Genomic DNA, 20695 nt, shown 5'->3' on the forward strand with positions numbered 1-20695 from the left:
CCTACAGATAAACCCATACCTAAACCTAACCTTAACACTAGCCCAAGACCTAAACGTAATCCTAAATCTTGTGATAACTCTAACCTTAGACCTAAACAAAAACTTAGTTCTATCCCTAACAGTAACCCTTAACCTAATCCAAACACTAACCTTACCCCATACCTAACCTTATCCTAATTTGTTTCTCACCCTAACCCTAAATATAACCTGAACACTGACCCTGACACTAGCACTAAATTTAGCTCTAAACCTGACAATAAACCAAAATCTAAACTTAATACTAGACTTAGCCATAACCCTACCCTGCAACTAGCTGTAATTAGAAATCTAGACCTTGCATTACCCATAGCACTAACCCTAGGCCTAAATCTAACACAAAAAAACCTAGCCATAAACCGAGGCCTAAACCTACCTTAAGAATAACACTCACCCTAACCCTAGCGCTAACTCTAACCTAACCCTCACCTTAGTACTAATCCTAGCTCACAGCCCAAAACTCAGCCTAAACATAACCCTAGCCCTAACACTAAAAATAACCCTAACCCTAGCCCTAATTCTAAACTTAACACTAGCTCTAATCCTAGCTCTAACCTTATCCGTTACCCTAAATCTAATCCTAAATGTAATAATAACCCTAGCCCTAACCCTATCCAAAACCAAAATGTAATAATAACCCTAACCAAAACCCTAACACAAAACATAAACCTAACCCTAGACTTAATCCTAAACCTAACCCTTTCTTTAGACCTAACACTAACTCAAACCCCAACACTTACCATAAACCCAACAGTAAACCCGGCCCTAAAACTAAACTTGACCCTAAACCTAACCATAACCCAAAAGCTAACCTTACATTTAACCCAATCTATTACTCTAAACCTAACCCTAAACCTAATGAAAACCATAGTCCTAACCCTAAACCTAACCCTGACCATAACCATAACATTAACCCTAGACCTAACACTAAACCTAACCCTTACCCTAGGACTAACCAAGCTCAAAACCGAACATTTACCCTAAACCTAACCCTAACCTACCCTAAGCTACCTTTACTAGCTCTAACTCAAACCAAGACTCTAACTCTAGCCCTAATCCTAACCATAAATTTAGCCCTAACCCTAGCTCTATCCCTATACATTATCGTTATGATAATCCGAATCCTAATGCTAACCCTAGGCGTAAGCCTGATCCTATTGCTATCCCGAAACCTTTCCATTACACTAAACCTACCCTGAATCTTAAACCTAAACTTATGCATTACCCTAAGCCTAACCCTAACACTCATTTGAGCCCTATTCCTAAACCTTAACCTAAAACAAATCTTAAACCTGATCCTGACCCTAAAAATACACCTAGGACTAAACCTGACTCTTTCACTTAGCCTAGCACTTATACTATAGCTAGACACAAACCTCACCCTAAATCTACCCCAAACTGTAACACTAGACCTGATATTAGCTCTAGCTCTAATTCTAGACCTACCCCACAACAAACACTAGCCATCATCCTAGCCCTAAACCAAGCCTTAATCATAACTTTAACTCTAAACCTAGCCCTAAGTCTAATTCTAATCCTCACCCTACTTCTAAACCTAGCTATAACAACATCCTTACCCTAAACATAACCATAATCCTAGTCCCAATGCTAGGCCTAAGATGAACACTAACCCTAGCCCTAATCCTAGCCCTATTTTAGCCTTTCCCTAAAACTAACCATAACCCTAGACCTAAGACTAAATCTAACCCTCACCCTAGACCTATCCCTATTTCTAAATGTATCTGTTACCATAACCCAAACCCTTGCCCTAATGCTTGCCTCATCCTTAGACCTAGCCCTAACCCTAGATCTAATGCTAACCACAAATCTAAACCTAACTCTAAGCATAAGCCTAACATTAACACTAGCATTAACCCTTATGCTAATCATATAACTAGTGATAACCCTAAACCTAGGACTAAAACAAAACTGAGCAATACCCTAACACTAAACCTTAACTTAAACTAAAACCTAACAGTACACCTAGACCTAATCTAGCCATAATTCGAGTCCTAACTCTAACCTTAAAACTTACCCTGACACTGAATCATATCTTAATACTCACCCTAGCTCTAAACTCCACCATAAAATTAAACAATACCGTAACTGTAACCTTAGCCCTTATTTGAGTCCTAACCCTAACCCTATGACTAACCATGACCCTAATTCTGATCATTACCCTAACATTAGCACTAACTTAACCTCAAACCTAGCCCTAATCTGAGCCATAACCCAAGTTTAAATCTAATCCTAACCCTAATCCTAGCCATAATCATAACCATAATGCTAGCTCTAACCATAACTCTAACCCTATCTATTGCCATAACCATAACCATAAACCTAATGCTGACCCTAGGCCTAAACCTAACCCCATCCCTAATTCTAAACTTATCCATTACCATAAAGCAAACTTAAACCTTAAACCTCACCCTATCATTACCCTAACACTAACCATAAGGCTAATTTGAGCCATAATTTTAAACCTTATCCTATCACAAACCATGAACTGACCCTAAAAATACCCCTAGATCTAAACCTGATCATAACCCTAAACCTAACTCTTACACCACAGGTAGCCATATACATAACACTAAAAGTATTTTTAACCAAAACTGTAGAACTGATATTAGCCCTAGCCGTAATCCTTGCCTTAGCCCTAAAAAAACACTAGCCCACCTCCTAACCCTAAACCAATACTTAATGATGACCCTAACCCTAACCATAACCCTAACCCTAATTCTAATCCTCAACCTATCTATAAACCTAGCTATTATGTGATCCTTTAGCCTAAACTTAACCCTAACCCTAGCCCTAATGGTAGGCCTAAGCTGAACACTAACCCTAGCCCTAATTCTGACCCAAATATAAACCTATCCCTAATCTGAACCCTAACCTTAGCCCTAAGACTAACTCGAACTCTCACACTAGCCCTATCCCTAGTTCTAACCCTATGCCTTACTGTAACCCTAACCCTGGCCCTAAACCTAGACATAACCATAGACATAACCCTTGCCTAATCTTTTTTCCTAGCCCTAATCCTAGATCTAACCCTAACTCTAAATCTAACACTAACCCTAAGCCTAAGCCTAATATTTACACTAGCCTTAACCCTAACACTAATCATAAAACTAGCTCTAACCCTAGCAGTAAAACAAAACCGAGCAATAGCCCTAAGATGAAACCTTAAATTAAACCAAACCCTAGCACTACACCTCGACCTAACCGTAGCCCTAATTCGAGTCCTAAACTTAACCTTAATACTAACCCTTACTCTGACTCATATCCTAACATTCATCCTAGCTCTAAACACTACCCTAATTTTAAACCAAACCCTTAGAGTAACCCTAGCATTATTTCGAGTCCTAACCCTAACCCTAAATATAACCCTGACCCTATTAACCTAATATTAACACTCGCTCTATATATCACCCTAACCTTAAACCTAATCCTAACATTAGAGATTTAACCCCTAACCAAACTCCAAAATTAACCCTAATTTTAACCCTAGTTCTTACATTAGCTGTTGCTGTAACCCTAGCCCTAAACCTAACACAAAACTAGCCCTAATCAAAGCCCTAAACTTAGCTTTAACCCTAAACCTTGCCCTAATCCAAGCCCTTACCCTAGCTCTAACCCTATCCCTTACCCTAAGCCAAACCCAACCTTAATGCTAAGCCTAATCCTTAACATGACCCAAACCCTCACCCTATTACTAGACCTAAACCTAGCACTCATTCTAGCTCTAACCATAACCCAAACCCTAACCCTAATGCTGACCCTTATTCTGACCACAACACTAATCGTAGGTCTAAACCTGAACCTAACTCGATTCTGAACCCTAATACTAGCCCTACTGGTAACCTTATACCTAAATCTAACACTTACAATAGCTCTAGACCTAAACCTAATCCTAAGTCTAGCCATAATTCAAACCCTAGACCTAAAGAAATACCTAGATTTAGCCCTAACAATACACTCAGCCTAAGCCAAACACTAACCCATCCACTAGACCTAACTCTAGACCTAATTCTGGCTTTAACCCTAACCATAACTCTAACCTGAACACTGACCCAGACACTAACACTAACCCTAGCATAAACATCACCCTAACCCTAAACCAGCCCTAAAACTACCTAGCCCTAATATTAACCCTAAAACTAGAACGAGACATAACAAGTTATTACATTAGCTTTAGCCCTAACCTATCACAATACCTAGCCCTAAACCAAGCCCTACACTAGCTTGACTGTAAAGATAATCCTAACCCTAACCATAGTCTTAACCCTAAACCTAATCATAACCCCAGATCTAATCCTTACCATAAACTTAGCCCTAACTCTAGCTCTAACCTATCCATTACCCTAATGATAACACTAACCCTTATGTAACTGTAGGCCAAACCCTAATCCTATTCATAACCCTAAACCTATCCATTAACCTACACATAACCTGAACCCTAAACCTAAAACTATTGTCACCCTATGTTTAAAAATAATGATAATTCGAGCCCTAAACCTTAACCTAAAAAAACCCTGAAACTGACCTCAAACCTAATAATACCACCAGCTTTCAACCCGACCCTAAACATAAACCTAACCCTTACAGGAGACCTAGCTAAAAACCTGATCCTAATAGTATCCCTAACTGTAACCCTAGAGCTGATATTAACCCTAAATCTAATCCTAGTCCTAACACTAACACAAACCATAGCCCACATCCTAGGTATAAACCTCACCTTAATCATAAACCTAACCCTAACCCTAACCCTAATTCTTACCCTCACCTTAGCCCTAAAACTAGCTATAAACTCATCCCTTACCTAAACCTAAACTTAACCCTAAACCTAACACTAACCCTAGCCCTAAACTTAAAACTAACTCTAACACTAAGCCTAGCCCTAATCCCAGGCCTAATTTAGCCCTATTCCTAACCCTAACACTAACCCGTGACCTAAGACTATCTCTAACTCTTGCCCTAGCCCTATAACAAGTTCTAACCCTATACTTTACCATCACCATAAACCTAGCCCTAAACTCAACCCTAACCCTACCCCTATCCGTAGCCCTAGCTCAAACACTAGATCTAAACCTAACTTTAAATCTAACCTTATATCTAAGCTTAAACCTTACACTAACACTAGATTGAACCCTAACACTAATTCTAAAACTAGCCCTAACCCTACCCTAGCCCTAAAACAAAACCGAGTCATAGCCCTAAACCTAATTCTTAACTTAAACCAACCCTAACCTTCAACCTAGCCCTAATCGTATCTCTAATTCTAGTCCTAAACCTATCCTGAAAACTAATCCAGACCTTGACTCTGACCCTAACACAAACTCTACCTCTAAACATAATCGTAACATAATCCTTACCCTAACATTAGACATAGCCCTTACGCTAACTCTGTAACTAGTGCTAAACATAACCCTACTTCATACGTTAGACATAGCCTTAACCCCAGCCCTACCCTAACCCAAAACCTAGCCTTAATCTGAGTCCTAAACCTAGCTTTAACCCTAAACTTAATTGTAACCCTAACCCAAACAAAAGCCCTAATCATATACATAAAGCTAGCCCTAATCTTAGGTGTTACCCTAATGATAACCCTAAACTTTATGCTAACCCTATACCTAAACCTAATCCTATCCATTACACTAAACCACATATAAACCCTAAACCTAACCCTGTCATTACCCTAACCCTAATCCTAATGTTAATTCGAGCCCTAAACCTAAATCCGAACCTAACCCAAACCCTAACCTTGAACCTGACCCTAATAATAACCCTAGCTCTAAACCTGACCTTTACCTTAAACCTAACCCTTACACTGGAACAAGCCATAAACCTAACACTAAATCTATCTCCATCTGTAACCCTAAACCTGACATTAGCCCTACCCCTAATACTAGCCCTAACCCTAACACAAACTGTACACTAAACCTAGCCTTAATCATAACCCTAACACTAACCCTAACCCTAACACTAATACTAACTCTCACCCTAGCCCTCATCCTTGCTATAATCCCCTTCCCTTAACCTACACATAACCCTAACCCTAACCATAACTGAGGCCTAAACCTAACACCCTAGCCATGATTTAGCCCTATCCCTAACCCTAACCCTAGCCCTAAGACTAACAATAACTCTCACACTAGCTCTATCTCTAGTTCTAACACTATCACTTACCATAACCCTAAACCTAGCCCTAACCCTAGTCCTAACCCTTACCCTCTCCTTAGCCCTAGACCTAAGCATAGATAAAAACCTAACTTTAAATCTAAACCTAACACAAAGCTTAAGCCTAACCATTATAAATACATTTATATTTAGAATCTGTGTCTAGAGATGTTGGCTTTAATTATTATTTATAATATAGTCATTAGTTTCATAAAAGGCATACCATTTCTGGTGGTATATAGAGAACAGATTATCAGAGGTTGGATGCTACATTAAGGGGGAAAGGAGTGAGGCTATGAGATTAATCTATCTTAGCAAATTGGAGGAGAACTGTAATGAATAGACAGGGGTAATTTATGGAAGAATGTATAAATTCAAATTCCTTATCTGTATTCATAAAATTACCCTATGTATAAACAGTAAAAATTAAGAGGTTGAAAGTGCGATAGAGGGAGAAAGAAAAAAGAAGAAAAAAAAAATAACAAGGAAAGAAAGAAAGAGAGGGAGAAAGAATATAAGAGAAAATAAAGGGAGGAGAGGTGGCGCCTAAGCAATTCCTCTATATTTTACTATTCTGGTGATTCAGTTCTTTCTTTTTTTTAGAGAGAGAGAGAGATATTAATAGAGAGAGATATATATTAATAGAGAGAGAGTATTTTTAAATATTTATTGTTTATTTTTCGGAGGACACAACATCTTTATATTTGTATGTAGTGCTGAGGATCGAACCCAGCACCAGATTCAGTTCTTAAAGTCCAATTTTATGCAAAATTTTTGGTTTCCCATATTTTGAGGTTGTGAGGACAAGAGGGGGGAGGGTAGAGGAGAATGGATGAGAAGATCGATAAAAGAAAAGTAAGAAAGAAAAGAAAATGTATATCAGAACTCTGTTTTATTTTCTTGCAGTAGTTGGAGTTGTCTATTTCTAACTAGACCCTCTGTGCTCTGGGTGATGGAGGTAGCCAGTGTGAGAGTGTTTGAGCTTCTACCGGTAGCCTCTGTATTCTTAGTCTTGTGATGGAACCAGGTGCATGTACAGTTGCTGTTCCAGATTGATAGCTATGCACAACAAAAAGCTTGTGAGAAAAATCTTGAGTTATCACAGTTGGAGGTAGGAAAGTTGGAAAACAAGTAACTGAGCAGCCACAAAACTGAGCTGGTAGCCATGCCCACTGATAGATGCTGAGTAAGGTTTTGAAAGATGGATTCCATCTGTTACCTGTGTGGGGTGTTTGGTGAATTGGGTGGTTCTGCGCTGACCTTTTGCCAAGTCCAGAGTTTGGTCTGGTGACCCCCAAGCAAAGCCTCTGTGTTCTGTGCTGCCTACCTCTACACTGAGAATGCCAGCATGACTGAGTCTTCCCTCTAAGCCCAGAACCCATACAGGGCCGAGACTTCCATCTGAAACTTGAGCAAATGTAAAGCAGAGACTTCTGTCTGCACCGAGAGCATGCACATGGCGGAGCCTTTTGTCTGTGCTGAGAGTGCTCGAGTGACCCTAGTTTTCTTCAAATTTTTGTGATACTGGGGAGGATTTATCTTTTACTTAGCTTTACTCTGCTCCACAGGTTTGGGCCTTGTTGGTTCAATGGTTCACTGTCAGGAACAGTTAGTGTTTTAAGGTTTCCCTTCATTATGGATTATTGACGTGAATGAAAATTGAGCTGGAAATCATACAGGATTGGTAGGAAGAGCTTGAAACTTCACACAATCAGTTCTCAGTGGGCATTTTCTGGTTTATTTCTTTTGAAGGTAGGCCAAAGATGCAGCATGCAAAATAACTGTATCTGAGAGCCCTTAAGAAGAAAACAGACCCACCAGCAATGTACAAGTGTACAATTTTCCCCACATCCTCGCCAGCACTTGTTATTTGACTTCATAATGGCTGCCAATTTTACTGGAGTGAGATGGTATCTTAGGGTGGTTTTGATTTGCATTTCTCTGACTGCTAGAGATGGTGAGCATTTTTTCATGTACTTGTTGATTGATTGTATGTCCTCCTCTGAGAAGTGTCTGTTCACGTCCTTGGCCCATTTGTTGATTGGGTTATTTGTTATCTTATTATCTAATTTTTTGTGTTCTTTGTATACTCTGGATATTAGGGCTCTATCAGAAGTGTGAAAAGTAAAGATTTGTTCCCAGGATGTAGGCTCCCTATTTACCTCTCTTATTGTTTCTTTTGCTGAGAAAAAACTTTTTAGTTTGAGTAAGTCCCATTTGTTGATTCTAGTTATTAACTTTTGTGCTATGGGTGTCCTATTGAGGAATTTGGAGCCCGACCCCACAGTATGTAGATCGTAGCCAACTTTTTCTTCTATCAGACACCATGTCTCTGATTTGATATCAAGCTCCTTGATCCATTTTTGAATTAACTTTTGTGCATGGCGAGAGAAAGGGATCCAGTTTCATTTTGTTGCATATGTAAATTGGTGCAGCCAATTTGGAAAGCAGTAGGGAGATTTCTTGGAAAGCTGGGAATTTAACCACCATTTGACCCAGCTATTCCCCTTCTCGGTCTATTCCCTAAAGACCTAAAAAGAACATGCTACAGGGACACTGCTACATCAATGTTCATAGCAGCACAATTCACAATAGCAAGACTGTGGAACCAACCTAGATGCCCTTCAATAGACGAATGGATAAAAAAAAAAATGTGGCATTTATACACAATGGAGTATTACTCTGCATTAAAAAATGACAAAATCATAGAATTTGCAGGGAAATGGATAGCATTAGAGCAGATTATGCTAAGTGAAGCTAGCCAATCCCTAAAAAACAAATGCCAAATGTCTTCTTTGATATAAGGAGAGTAACTAAAACAGAGTAGGGATGAAGAGCATGAGAAGAAGATTAACATTAAACTGGGATGAGAGGTGGGAGGGAAAGGGAGAGAGAAGGGAAATTGCATGGAAATGGAAGGAGACCCTCAGGGTTATACAAAATTTCATACAAGAGGAAGTGAGGGGAAAGGGGAAAATAATACAAGGGGGAGAAATGAATGACAGTAGAGGGGGTAGAGAGAGAAGAGGGGAGGGGAGGGGAGGGGAGGGGGATAGTAGAGGATAAGAAAGGCAGCAGAACACAACAGACACTAGTATGGCAATATGTAAATCAATGGATGTGTAACTGATGTGATTCTGCAATTTGTATACGGGGTAAAAATGGGAGTTCATAACCCACTTGAATCAAATTGTGAAATATGATATATCAAGAACTATGTAATGTTTTGAACAACCAACAATAAAAAAAAATTAAAAAAAGAAGAAAACAGAGAAATATGTATATACTGAAATAAGTCTCCCAATGATTTGATCAAATTTCTTTGATACTGCATAGTATTCATCTTTAAGCTTTCCCCACTAGACTCCCCAAGTTTGGGACTTCTAGGATCATTGGTTCTCTATACAGGTAAGACTTAGTGATACAGTTAGTGTTAGGGTTGGGTTTAGGTCTAGTGTTAGAGTTATTATTGTTCACTTTTCTTTGATACTAGGCTGGATTCATCTTTTCCTAGCCTTACTATGCTCACCAGGTTTGGGCCTTCTGGATTCAGTAATTCACTGTCAGAGGTTGTATTTTACGTGGCAGGATTCATCTTTTACCTAGCCTTACAATGTTTACCAGTTTAGGGCCTTCATGGTTCAAGGTTCACTGTCAGAAACAGTTTGCATATTAAGGTTTCACTTCATTTGTACGTATATGGGTAAATAGAAATGGAGCTGCAAATCAAACAGGGTTGGTGCTAGCTGCTTGAAATTTCACACATTCAATCAGTTCTCTGTGGGCACTCTCTGGTTTCTTCTTAGTACAGGTTTTCCAAGGCTATGGGATGCAAAAGAACATTATCCAAGTGAACTTTTGGAAAAAACAGGGGAAAAAGTCATGTACTGAAACACCTCCCCCAATTATTTTGTCAGATATTTTTTGATACTGGGCAGGATTAATTTGTTACCTTCCCCTACTAGGCACCCAAAATTTGGGACTTCTATGATCAAAGGTTCTCTAAACAGCTTAGGGTTAGGGTTAGGTTTAGAGCTAGGGTTAGAAATAATGTTAGGGTTAGAGATAGTTTATTTTCAATTTCTTTGATACCAGGCAGGATTCATCTTTTACCTTCCCTTACTATATTCTTCACATTTGGGCCTTCTCGATTCAAGGTTCACTGTCAGGAATAGTTTGTTTTTTAAGGTGTCACTTTATCTTGACTTATATGGATAATTGGAAATGGAGATGGATAACAAACAGAGTTGGTGTTAGCTGCTTGAAACTTCACACACTCAATCAGTTCTCTGTGGGCACACTCTGCTTTGTTCCTTGTGAATGTAGCCCTATGAATGCAAAGCATAGGTTGAGGGTTAGGGTGATGTTTACAGGTAGGTTTAGTGTTGGGGTCAGAATCAGGGTCAGGGTTAGTTTTAGGGTTAGGGTTAGTACTCATATTAGGGCTTAAGTTAGGGCTAGATGTAGGGTTAGTGTTTGGATTAAACTAATGGTTAGTGTTTGGGCTCTGGATCGATTTTGTATTATGGCTAGGGCTAGTGTTAGGGATGAATTTTGGATTAGTTTTAGGTTTAGTCTCGTGTTAGAGTGAGGTTTAGGCTTAGGGATAGGGTTACATTTATTGTTAGGGTTAGATCTAGGGCTAGGGTTAGGGCTAGGGCTAGGTTTATGATAAGGGATAGGGTTAGAAATAGGGATATGGCAAGGATGAGACTTAGAGTTAGACTTAGAACTAGGCTTAGTGATAGGGTTAGGGTTACAGCTAAATTAGGGCTAGGATTAGGGCTAGGGTTAGTGTTAGATTTAGGCCTATGCGTAGGGCGAGGGTTAGATTTAGCATTGGGATTAGGGTTATTTTTAGGGGAACGGGTTGTGTATAGTAGCTTTAGGGCTAGGGTGAGGGTTAGAATTAAGATTAGGGCTAGGGTTAGTGTTTGGGTTAGGATTAAGGCTAGGTTTAGGGCTAGGGTTTCTGTTAGGTTAGGGCTAGGGCTAGCGCTAGGGCTAGGGCTAGGGCTAATGTCAAGTCTAGATTTATGGGTGAGGGTAAGCTTTATAGCTGGGGGTATTATTAATGTTAGGGTCAGGGTTAGCGTTTGGTTTAGGTTAAAGTTTAGGTTTAGGGCTTGAATTAGTGTTAGGGTTAAGCTTAGGGTTAGGGTAATAAATAGGGTTATTTTTAGGTTTCAGATAAGTTTTAGGGTAATGGATATGTTAGGGTTAGCTATAGGGTTAGGGTTAGCATTAGGTTTAACATTATGTTTAGTGTAATGAATAGATTTAGAGCTACAGTTAGGGCTAGGTTATGGTTTGGATTAAGTCTAGGATTTGGGTTAGGTTTATGGATAGGGCATGTTTTGGTTTAGGTAAGTGTTAGGTTTAGGTCTAGGGTTATGGTTAGGTTAGGGTAACGGTTAGTGTTTGAGCTAGGTTTAGGGCTAGGGCGAGGTTAAGTTTAAGTTTAGGTCTAGGGTTATGTTTATGGGTAGGGTTTGGTTTAGGGTTAGGGTTATGGCTAGAGATTTCATTAGGTTTACCGTTTGGTTTGGGGTAATAGATAATGTTAGATTTAGGGTTAGAGGTTAGGGTAGGGTTAGGGCTAGTGTTAGGATTAGGTTTAGTGTAAGGCTTAATGTTTTAGCTAGAGTTAGGGCTATGGTGATTGTTAGGTGTAGGGTTAGGTGTAGGTTTACATTTATGTTTAGGCTTAGGCTTAGTATTAAAGATAGAGTTATAATTATGGCTAGGCTTAGGGTTAGGGTGATTTATAGGGTTAGAGCTAACGTTCAGGCTAGGATTAAGGTTAGAATTAGAGATAGGGTTAGGGTTACAGTTTAGGTTAGTGCTAGGTATATGTTTAGTGTAAGGGTTTGGCTTTGAGCTAATGATAGGTCTAAGGCAAGGGTTAGTGTTAGGACTAGGTTTAGGTTTAGGTTTATGCTTAGGGCTAAGTTTAGGCCTAGGATTAGCACTATGTTTTGTGTTAGGTTGAGTGCTAGTGTTAGGACTATATATAATGTAAGAGGTAGGGTTATGCTTAGAGTTAATTTTAAGGTAAGGGTTTTGGCTAGGTCTAGTGTTAGGACTAGGTTTTGGGTTAGTGTCAGTTTTAGAGCTAGGTTTAGTGTTGGGGTCAGGGTCAGTGTTCAGGATAGTTTAGGTTTAGAATTAGAGCCAGAATTAGGACTAGTGTTCGGTCCAGGGGTAAGATAATTTTTTGGTTTATGTTAAGGGTTATTGTTAGGGTAGAACAAGGTTTTTGTTTAAGTCTAAGTCTAGACTTATAGCTATATTAAGAATTAGCTTTTTGTCTAGGTCTAGTGTTAGGGATAGGTATAGGGTTACCAATATAACTAGTGTTAGGGTTTGGTTTAGCGTTAGGGTTAGGTTTATACCTAAGGGTTACTGTTAGGGTCAGAATAAGAGTCAGGGTTTGAGTTAGAGCTAGAATGAGGGCTAGCGTTAGGACTAGTAAAATGGTTAGAGTTTAAGTTAGCCTGAGGATTATGGTGAGACTAGGGTTAGCATTTGGTTTATGGTTTGGCTTAGGGAAAGGGAAAGGGTTAGGGCTAGGTTAGGGCTAGGGTTAGTATTAGGGTTAGGACTAGTGTTAGGGTTAAGATTAGGGTTAAAGCTAGGGTTAGGGCTCAGATTAAGGGTAGGATTTGTGTTAGGGTTAGGACTAGTGTTATGAAAATGACTAATGTATGAACTAGGCCTAGGATTAGGGCTAGTTTTAGGGTTAGGGTTTAGGCTAGGTCTCTAGTTAGGGTTAATTTAAGGTTAGGGTGATGTTTAGAGCTAGGATTAATATTATATTCAGTGTCAGGGTCAGGGTTAGTTTTAGATTTAGTATTAGGACAATGTGTAGGTTTAAGGTTTGGTTTAGGTTATGGGTTAAGGTTTGGGATATTGCTTTTTTTATGGCTAGGGCTAGGGCAATTTTTAGGACTAGCATTAATGTTAGAATTAGTGTTAGGGTTTGGTTTAGGATTATGGTTGAGGTTAAATTTAGAGTTAGGTTTAGATTTAGAGTTAGGTTTAGATATAGGGTTAGGACTAGGGCTAAGGATAGAACTAAGGATAGGGACAGGGAAAGAGTTAGATTTAGTCTTAGGGCTAGGGTTAGGGTTACAATAGGATTAAATTAGGGCTAGGATTAGCATTAGGCTTAGTATTAGTGTTAGGCCTAGGGTTAGGGCTAGGGTTAGGTTTAGGTTTAGGGTTAGGCTTAGGTTTATGGTTATGGTTATGTTTAGGATTATTGTTAGTTTTAGGGTAAGGGATAGGGTTTTAGCTAGGTTTAGGTCTAGGGTGAGGGTTAGCATTACGGTTAAAGCTCAGGCTATGATTTGGTTTAGGTTAAGGCTACGTTTAGGGCTAGGATTAGGTCTAGGGATAATTTCAAGTTCAACATTACAGTTAAAGATAGTTATGGGTTAGGTTTATGGCTCTGTCTAGTTTAAGGGTTAGGTTTAGGGTTAGATTCAGATTTAGAGCTAAGGGAATTATTAGGATCAGGGTTGTGATTAGGAATTGGAACAGCTTAAGTTTTAAATCGAGGGCTCACATTAGCATAAGTTTAGGAATAGGGTAATTATAGGGTTAGGTTTAGGTTTAAGGTTAGATTTAGGGTAATGGATAGGGTTAAGATTAGGCATAAGTTTAAGTTTAGGCCTAGGGTTAGCATTAGGGTTAGGGTTATGGTTAGGGTAATGTATAGGGTTAGATCTAGTGTTAGGACTATGGTTATGGTTATTATTAGTGTTAGGGTTAGGTTTAAGGTTAGGTTTAGTGCTAAATCTCGGGTTAGGGCTCGGTTTAGGGCTAGGTTTTGGGTTAAGTTAGGGCTAGGGTTCGGGTTATGGCTAATATAAGTACTAGGGTTAAATTTAGGGTTAGTTTTAGGGTTAGGGTTAGGGCTAGGTCTAGTGTTAAGTTTATGTTTAGGTTTAGGTTGAGGTTTAAAGCTATGGTTAGTTTTAGGGTCACAGTCAGTGTCAGAATTCATATTAGGGTTCAGCATAAAACTTGAATTAGGACTAGGGTTATGGCTAGGTGTAGGGTTAGGGTTTGGTTAAGGTTAAGGTTTAAGTTGGGGTTATGGCTCTGTTTTGTATTAGGGCTAGGGCTTGAGTTAGGACTAGGTTTAGGAGTAGTGTTAGGGTTAGGGTAAGGGCTAGTATAAGGTTTATGTTTAGACTTAGCTTAGGATTAGATTTAGAGTTAGGGTTAGATCTAAGGTTAGGGCTAGGGCAAAGGAAAGGGCTAGGTTTAGGCCTAGGTTTAGGGTTCTGGTAAGGGATAGGGTTAGTACCAGTTTTATGCCTAAGTTGAGAGTTAGACTTAGTCTTATGGCTAGAGTTAGTGTTAGGGTTAAGCATAGGGCTATGTTAGGTCTAAGATTAGGGCTAGGATTAGGGTTATGACTAAGGCTATGTTTAGAGCTAGGATAAGGGCTAGGGTTTGTGTTAGGGTTGGGGTAGGATTTTGTCTAGGGCTAATGTCAGGTCTAGGGTTATGGTTAAGGATAGTTTTAGGGTTAGGTTATTGGCTAGGTCTATTGTAAGAGTGAGGTTTACGGTAGGGTCAGGTTTAGAGCTATGGGAGTTACTAGGGTCAGGGTCGAGGTTAGGGTTTGGTTTAGGTTTTAGTTTAGGTTTAGAGCTCGAATTAACATAAGTGTTAGGATTACAGTAATGATAGTGTTAGATTTTGGGTTCAGGTTAGGTTAGGGTAATTGATAGGGTTGGGGTTAGTGATAGGGTTAGGGTTAGGCCTAGGGTTAGCATTAGGGTAAGGTTTAAGTTTAGAGTAATGGATACAGTTAAATTTAAGTTTAGGGCTAGGGTTATAGTTAGTATTATGTCTTGAGTTAGGTTTAGAACTAGGGTTAGTATTAGGGTAAGGGCTATTGTTAGAGTATGGATCCAGTTAGATCTAAGATAAGAGATAGTGTTATGTTTAGGATTGGTCTTGAGTTATGGTTAAGGTGAGGGTTAGAACTAGGGTTGTGGTTAGGATTATGTTTAGTGTAAGGATATGGTTCTTAGCTGTGATTAGGGTTAGAACAAGGGGTATGTTCAGGGTTAGGTCCAAGGATAGGATTACAGTAGGTTTAGAGTTAGGATTAGGGTTAGGGATACGGTTATCATTTTGGTTAGCATTAGGGTTAGGGTAATGAATATGGTTAGATATAGGTTTATGGTTAGGGATAGGGTCATATTTAAGTTTAGAGTTAGGGTTAGGGCTATGGTTATGTTTAGGTTTATGGTAAGGATTAGGGTTTGAGCTATGGTGAGATTACACTAACCATAGTTCTAGGGTTATTTTTCTGTTTGCAGTAAGGCTTATGGTTAGGGTTAAGGCTAGGGTAATCATTAGGGTTAGGTTTAGGGTTAGGGTAATGGGTATGTTTAGAGCTAGGGTTAGGGCTAGGTTTAAGTTTAGGATTAGGGCTAGGGTTAGGGTTAAAGTTAGAGATAGTTCTAGGTTTATGTTTATGATAAGGGTTAGGCTTTGAGCTAGGTGAGGTGAGGTTTAAATTTGGGTTAGGGATAGGGTTAGGGATAAGGTTACACTTAGGGCTAGGTTAAGTCCCAGGATAAGCTCTAGATTTTGTGTTAGTTTTAGCCTAGGGTTAGGGCTGTGGGTAATGTAAGAGCTTGGATTATGACTAGGGATAGTTTTAGGGTTAGGGTTATGGCTAGGTCTACTGTTAGGTTGAGATTTTTGGTTAGGGTCAGGTTTGGAAATAGGTTTACCCTTAAAGGCATGCTCAGTGTTCGGATTAGAGTTAGAGTTAGGGTTACAAACAGAATCAGGCCTAAGATTTGGTCCTGGCGTAGGATTAGTTTTTGGTTTAGGGTATGGATTATTGTTAGGGATAGGAGTAGGTTTGTGTTTAGTTCTAGGGGTAGAGTTAAAGCTAGATTTAGGATTAGGTTTAGGTCTAGAACTAATTTTAGGGTTAGGTTTAGGTATAAGCTTACCAGTAGGGCCAGTGTTAGGATTTGGTCTAGGGTGAGGCGTTGTTTTATACCTAGCATTAATGTTAAGTTCAGAATAAGGGTCAGGTTTAGCATTAGGGTTTGGGATAGGATTAGAGCTAGAATGAGGGCTAGGGTCAGGACTCTTAATGGAATTAGGATTTTCATTAGCCTAAGATTTAGGGATAGGTCTAGGGTTACCATTAGGGTTAGGGTTTCACTTAGGGTAAGGGATAGGTTTAGAGCTAGGTTTAGGGCTAGAGTTAGGGTTAGGGTTAGTGTTAAAGCTAGGTTTAGAGCTTAGATAATGGCTAGTTTTTGTGTTAGGGCTTGGGCTAGGGTGAGGTCAATGGCTGATGTAAGAAACAGGGTTACAATTAGGTTCACTTTTAGGGTAAGAGTTAGGGGTAGGTCTAATGTTAGTGTTAGGTTTAACGTTATTGTAATATTTAGAGCTAGGGTTATTGTTAGGATATAAGTCAGGGTTAGGTATAGGGTTAGGACTCAAATTAGGGATAAGGTTAATGTTAGGTTTCGGTTTAAGCTTAGGAGGGTGTTTAGATCTAGGGTGATTGTTAGGATATGAGTCAGGGTCAGAGTTAGTTTTAAAGTTAGGTTTAAGACTTGAATTAAGGCTATGGTTAGGTCATGGTGTAGTGTTAGGGTTGGGTTTAAGTTAAGGTTTAAAGTTAGGTCTATTTCTCGGTTTTGTTTTACTGCTAGGGTTAGGGTTAGGGCTAGTTTTATGATTAGCATTAGGGTTAGGGCTAGTGTTAGGCTTAGGCTTAGGCTCAGGTTTAGGGTTAGATTTAGAGTTAGGTTAAGATCTAGGATTAGCGCTAGGAATTAGGATAGTGCAAGGGTTAGTGCTAGGGTTAGGGTTACGGTAAGTCATAGGGTTAGAACTAGGGATAGGACTAGTGTGAGAGAGTTAGTCTTAGGGCTAGGTTTAGGGTTAGGTTTAGGGATGGTGTTAAGCTTAGGATTAGGGCTAGGGTTAGGGTTAGACTTTCAGACAGTTCTAGGTTTAAGTTTATGGTAAGAGTTAGGCTTTGAGCTAGGGTTAGGACTAACGTGAGGGTTAAATTTGGGTTAGGGCTAGGGTTAGGGTTAGTGTTACACTTAGGGCTAGGGTAAGGCCTAGGATTTGCTCTAGGTTTTGTGTTAGGTTCCGGCCTAGGGTTAGGGCTTTGTGCAATGTAAGAGCTAGGGTTATGATTAGGGCTAGTTTTAGGGTTAGGGTTATATCTAGGTCTAGTGTTAGGTTTATATTTTCAATTAGGGTCAGGTGTAGAGGTAGGTTTACCCTTAAAGTTAGGGTCAGTGTTTGGATTAGAGTTAGAGTTAGGGTTACAGTCAGAATTAAGTCTAGGATTAGGTGTAGGGGTAGGGTTAGTGTTTGGGTTATGGTAAGGATTATTGTTAGGGCTAGGACTATATTATATTAGTATAGGGCTAGAGTTTAGGCTAGATTTAGGATTAGGTTTAGGTGTAAAACTAGTTTTAGGGTTAGGTTTAGGTATAATTTTACTGGTAATGTCAATGTTAGGGTTTGTTCTAGGGTTAGGATCAGGTTTAGACCTAGGGTTATTGTTAGGGTCAGAATAAGGGTCAGGTTATCTTTAGGGTTTGGGATAGGTTTAGAGCTAGAATGAGGGATAGCTAGAATGGGGTTAGGATTTTGGTTAGCCTAAAAATTAGGGATAGGTTTAGGGTTACCATTAGGGTTAGGGTTTCACTTAGGTTAAGAAATATGGTTAGAGCTAGGTTTAGGGCTATAGTTATTGTTAGCTTTAGGGTTAAAGCTAGGTTTAGAGCTCTGATTAGGGTTCCTTCTTGTGTTAGAGTTAGGGCTTTGGTTAGGACAATGTCTAATATAAGATCTATGGTTACAACTAGGGTTAGTTTTAGATTTAGGTTAGGAGTAGGTCTAGTGTTAATTTTAGGTTTAAGGCTGATATTTAGAGCTAGGGTTAGTTTAAAAATATGAGTCAAGGTCAGGTATAGGATTAGGACTTAAATTAGGGATAATGTTAATGTTAGGTTTTGGTTTAATATTAGGAGAATATTTATTGCTAATGTGAGTGTTAGGATATGTGTCAGGGTCAGGGTTAGGACTCGAATTAAGGCTATGGTTAGGTCTAAGTGTAGTGTTAAGGTTTGGTTTAAGTTAAGGTTTAGAGTTAGGGCTATTGCTTGGTTTAGTTTTACTACTAGGGTTACAGTTAGGGCTAATGTTAGTGTTAGGCTTAGTCTTAGGTTTAGGTTAGATTTAGAGTTAGGGTTATGTCTAGGGTTATGGCTAGGACTAAGGATAGGGAAAGAGATAGGGCTTGGGTTAGGGCTAGGTTTAGGGTTATGGTAAGTATAGACTTAGAACTAAGGATAAGTCTAGTGTGAGAATTAGAGTTAGTCTTAGGGCTAGGGTTAGGGTTAGGTTTAGGTATAAGTTTATCTATAGAGCCAGTGTTAGGGTTTACTCTAGGGTTACAGTCAGGTTTAGACCTAGGGTTTGTGTTAGAGTCAGAATAAGGGTCAGGATTAGCATTATAGTTTGGGATTGGATTAGAGCTAGAATGAGTGCTAGGGTCAGGACTATTAATATGGTCAGGATTTTGGTTAGCCTAAGGATTAGGAATAGGTCTATGGTTACCATTAAGGTTAGGGTTTCACTTAGGTAAAGGATAGGTTTAGAGCTAGAGTTAGGGCTACGGTTAGGATTAGGGTTAAAACTAGGTTTAGGGCTCAGATTAGAGCTAGTTTTTGTGTTAGAGTTAGGGCGAGGTTTAGGACAATTGCTAATATAAGAACTAGGGTTACAATTAGGGTTAGTTTTAGGGTTAGAGTTAGGGTAGGTCTAGTGTTTGAGTTAGGTTTAAGGTTAGGATGATAATTAGAGCTAGGGTTAGTGTTAGGATATGAGTCAGGTTCAGGGTTAGGATTAGGACTCAAATAAAGGCTAGGTTTACTGTTAGGTTTTGATTTAAGGTTAGGATGGTTTTTAGAGCTAGGGTGAGTTTAAGATATTAGTGAGGGTCAGGGTTAGTTTTAAGGTTACTCTTAGGACTTGAATTAAGGCTAGAGTTAGGTATAGGTGTAGTGTTAGTGTTTGGTTTAAGTTAAGGTTTAGGGTTAGGGCTATTGCTTGGTTTTGTTTCACTGCTAGTGTTAGGGTTAGGGCTATTTTTACAATTATCACTAGGGTTAGGGTTAGTTTTCATGTTTGGCTTAGGCTTAGGGTTAAGGTTAGATTTAGAGTTAGGGTTAGATCTAGATTTAGGGCTAGGACAAATGATAGGGTAGGGTTAGGGCTAGGTTTAGTGTTATGGTAAGTGATAGGGTTAGATCTAGAAATAGGGCTAGTGTGAGAATTAGAGTTAGTCTTCTGTCTAAAGTTAGGGTTAGGGTTAGTGATAGGGCTAGAATTAGGGCTAGGATTAGGGTTAGGTTTAGTGTTCAGTTAAGCATCGAGTTTAGGTTAGATGTAGGATTAATTTAGGGTAAGGAATGGTGTTATAGCTAGGTTGAGAGACAGGGTGATGTTTAGAATTAGGATTAGGGCTATGGTTAGGGTTACGGTATTGATTAAGTTTAGTTTTAGGGCAATATAAGGGCTAGGGTTTGTTTTATGGTTAGGCCTAGCATTAGAAGTATGGCTAATTTCAGGTCTAAACTTAAGCGTAAAGATATTTTTAGATTTAGGATTATGGCTACATCTAGTGTAAGATTTAGGTTAGGGTCAGGTTTAGGGATAGGCATATTATTAAGGTCAAGATCTGGTTTAGGGTTTGGGATAGGTTAAGGCTTAAAGTTAGGGATAGAATTAGCTATAAGTTTAGGGTTAAGATAATCTTAGGCTTAATATTAGGAATCATGTTAGGTTTAAAGAAATGGATAGGGATAGGTTTAGAGATAGGGTTAGGTTTAGGCCTAGGGTTAGCATTAGGGTAATGGTTATGGTTATTATAATGGATAGAGTTAGAGCTAGCGTTAGGGCTAGGCCTATGGTTATGATTAGGGCTAGGGTTAGGGTTAGGTTTAAAGCTCGTGTTAGTGCTCAGATTAGGGCTAGGTTTTGTGTTAAGTCAGTGAGAGGGTTAGGGTTATGGCTAATGTAAGTACCAGGATTACGATTAGTGCTAATTTTAGGGTTGAAATTAGCACTAGGTTTAGTTTTAGGGTTAGGTTTATGGTTAGGGTGATGTTTAGAGCTAGGGATAGTGTTAGTGTCAGAGTCAGAGTCAGGTTTTTTTTTTTTTAGGGTTTGGCTTAAAACTTGAATTAAGCTTAAGGTTAGGGGTAGGTGTATGGTTAGGGTTTGGTTTAGTTTAAGGTTTAGTGTTAGAGCTATGGCTTAGTATTGTTTTAGGGCTAGGTCTAAGGTTAGGGCTAATTTTAGGGTTAGTGTTAGGCTTAGGCTTAGGGTTAGGGTTTGATTTAGTTAGAATTTGATCTAAGGTTAGTGCTAGGGCTATGTATAAATCAAGATTTAG

This window comes from Marmota flaviventris, chromosome 4, assembly GCF_047511675.1.
Source record: "Marmota flaviventris isolate mMarFla1 chromosome 4, mMarFla1.hap1, whole genome shotgun sequence".
NCBI lineage: Eukaryota > Metazoa > Chordata > Mammalia > Rodentia > Sciuridae > Marmota > Marmota flaviventris.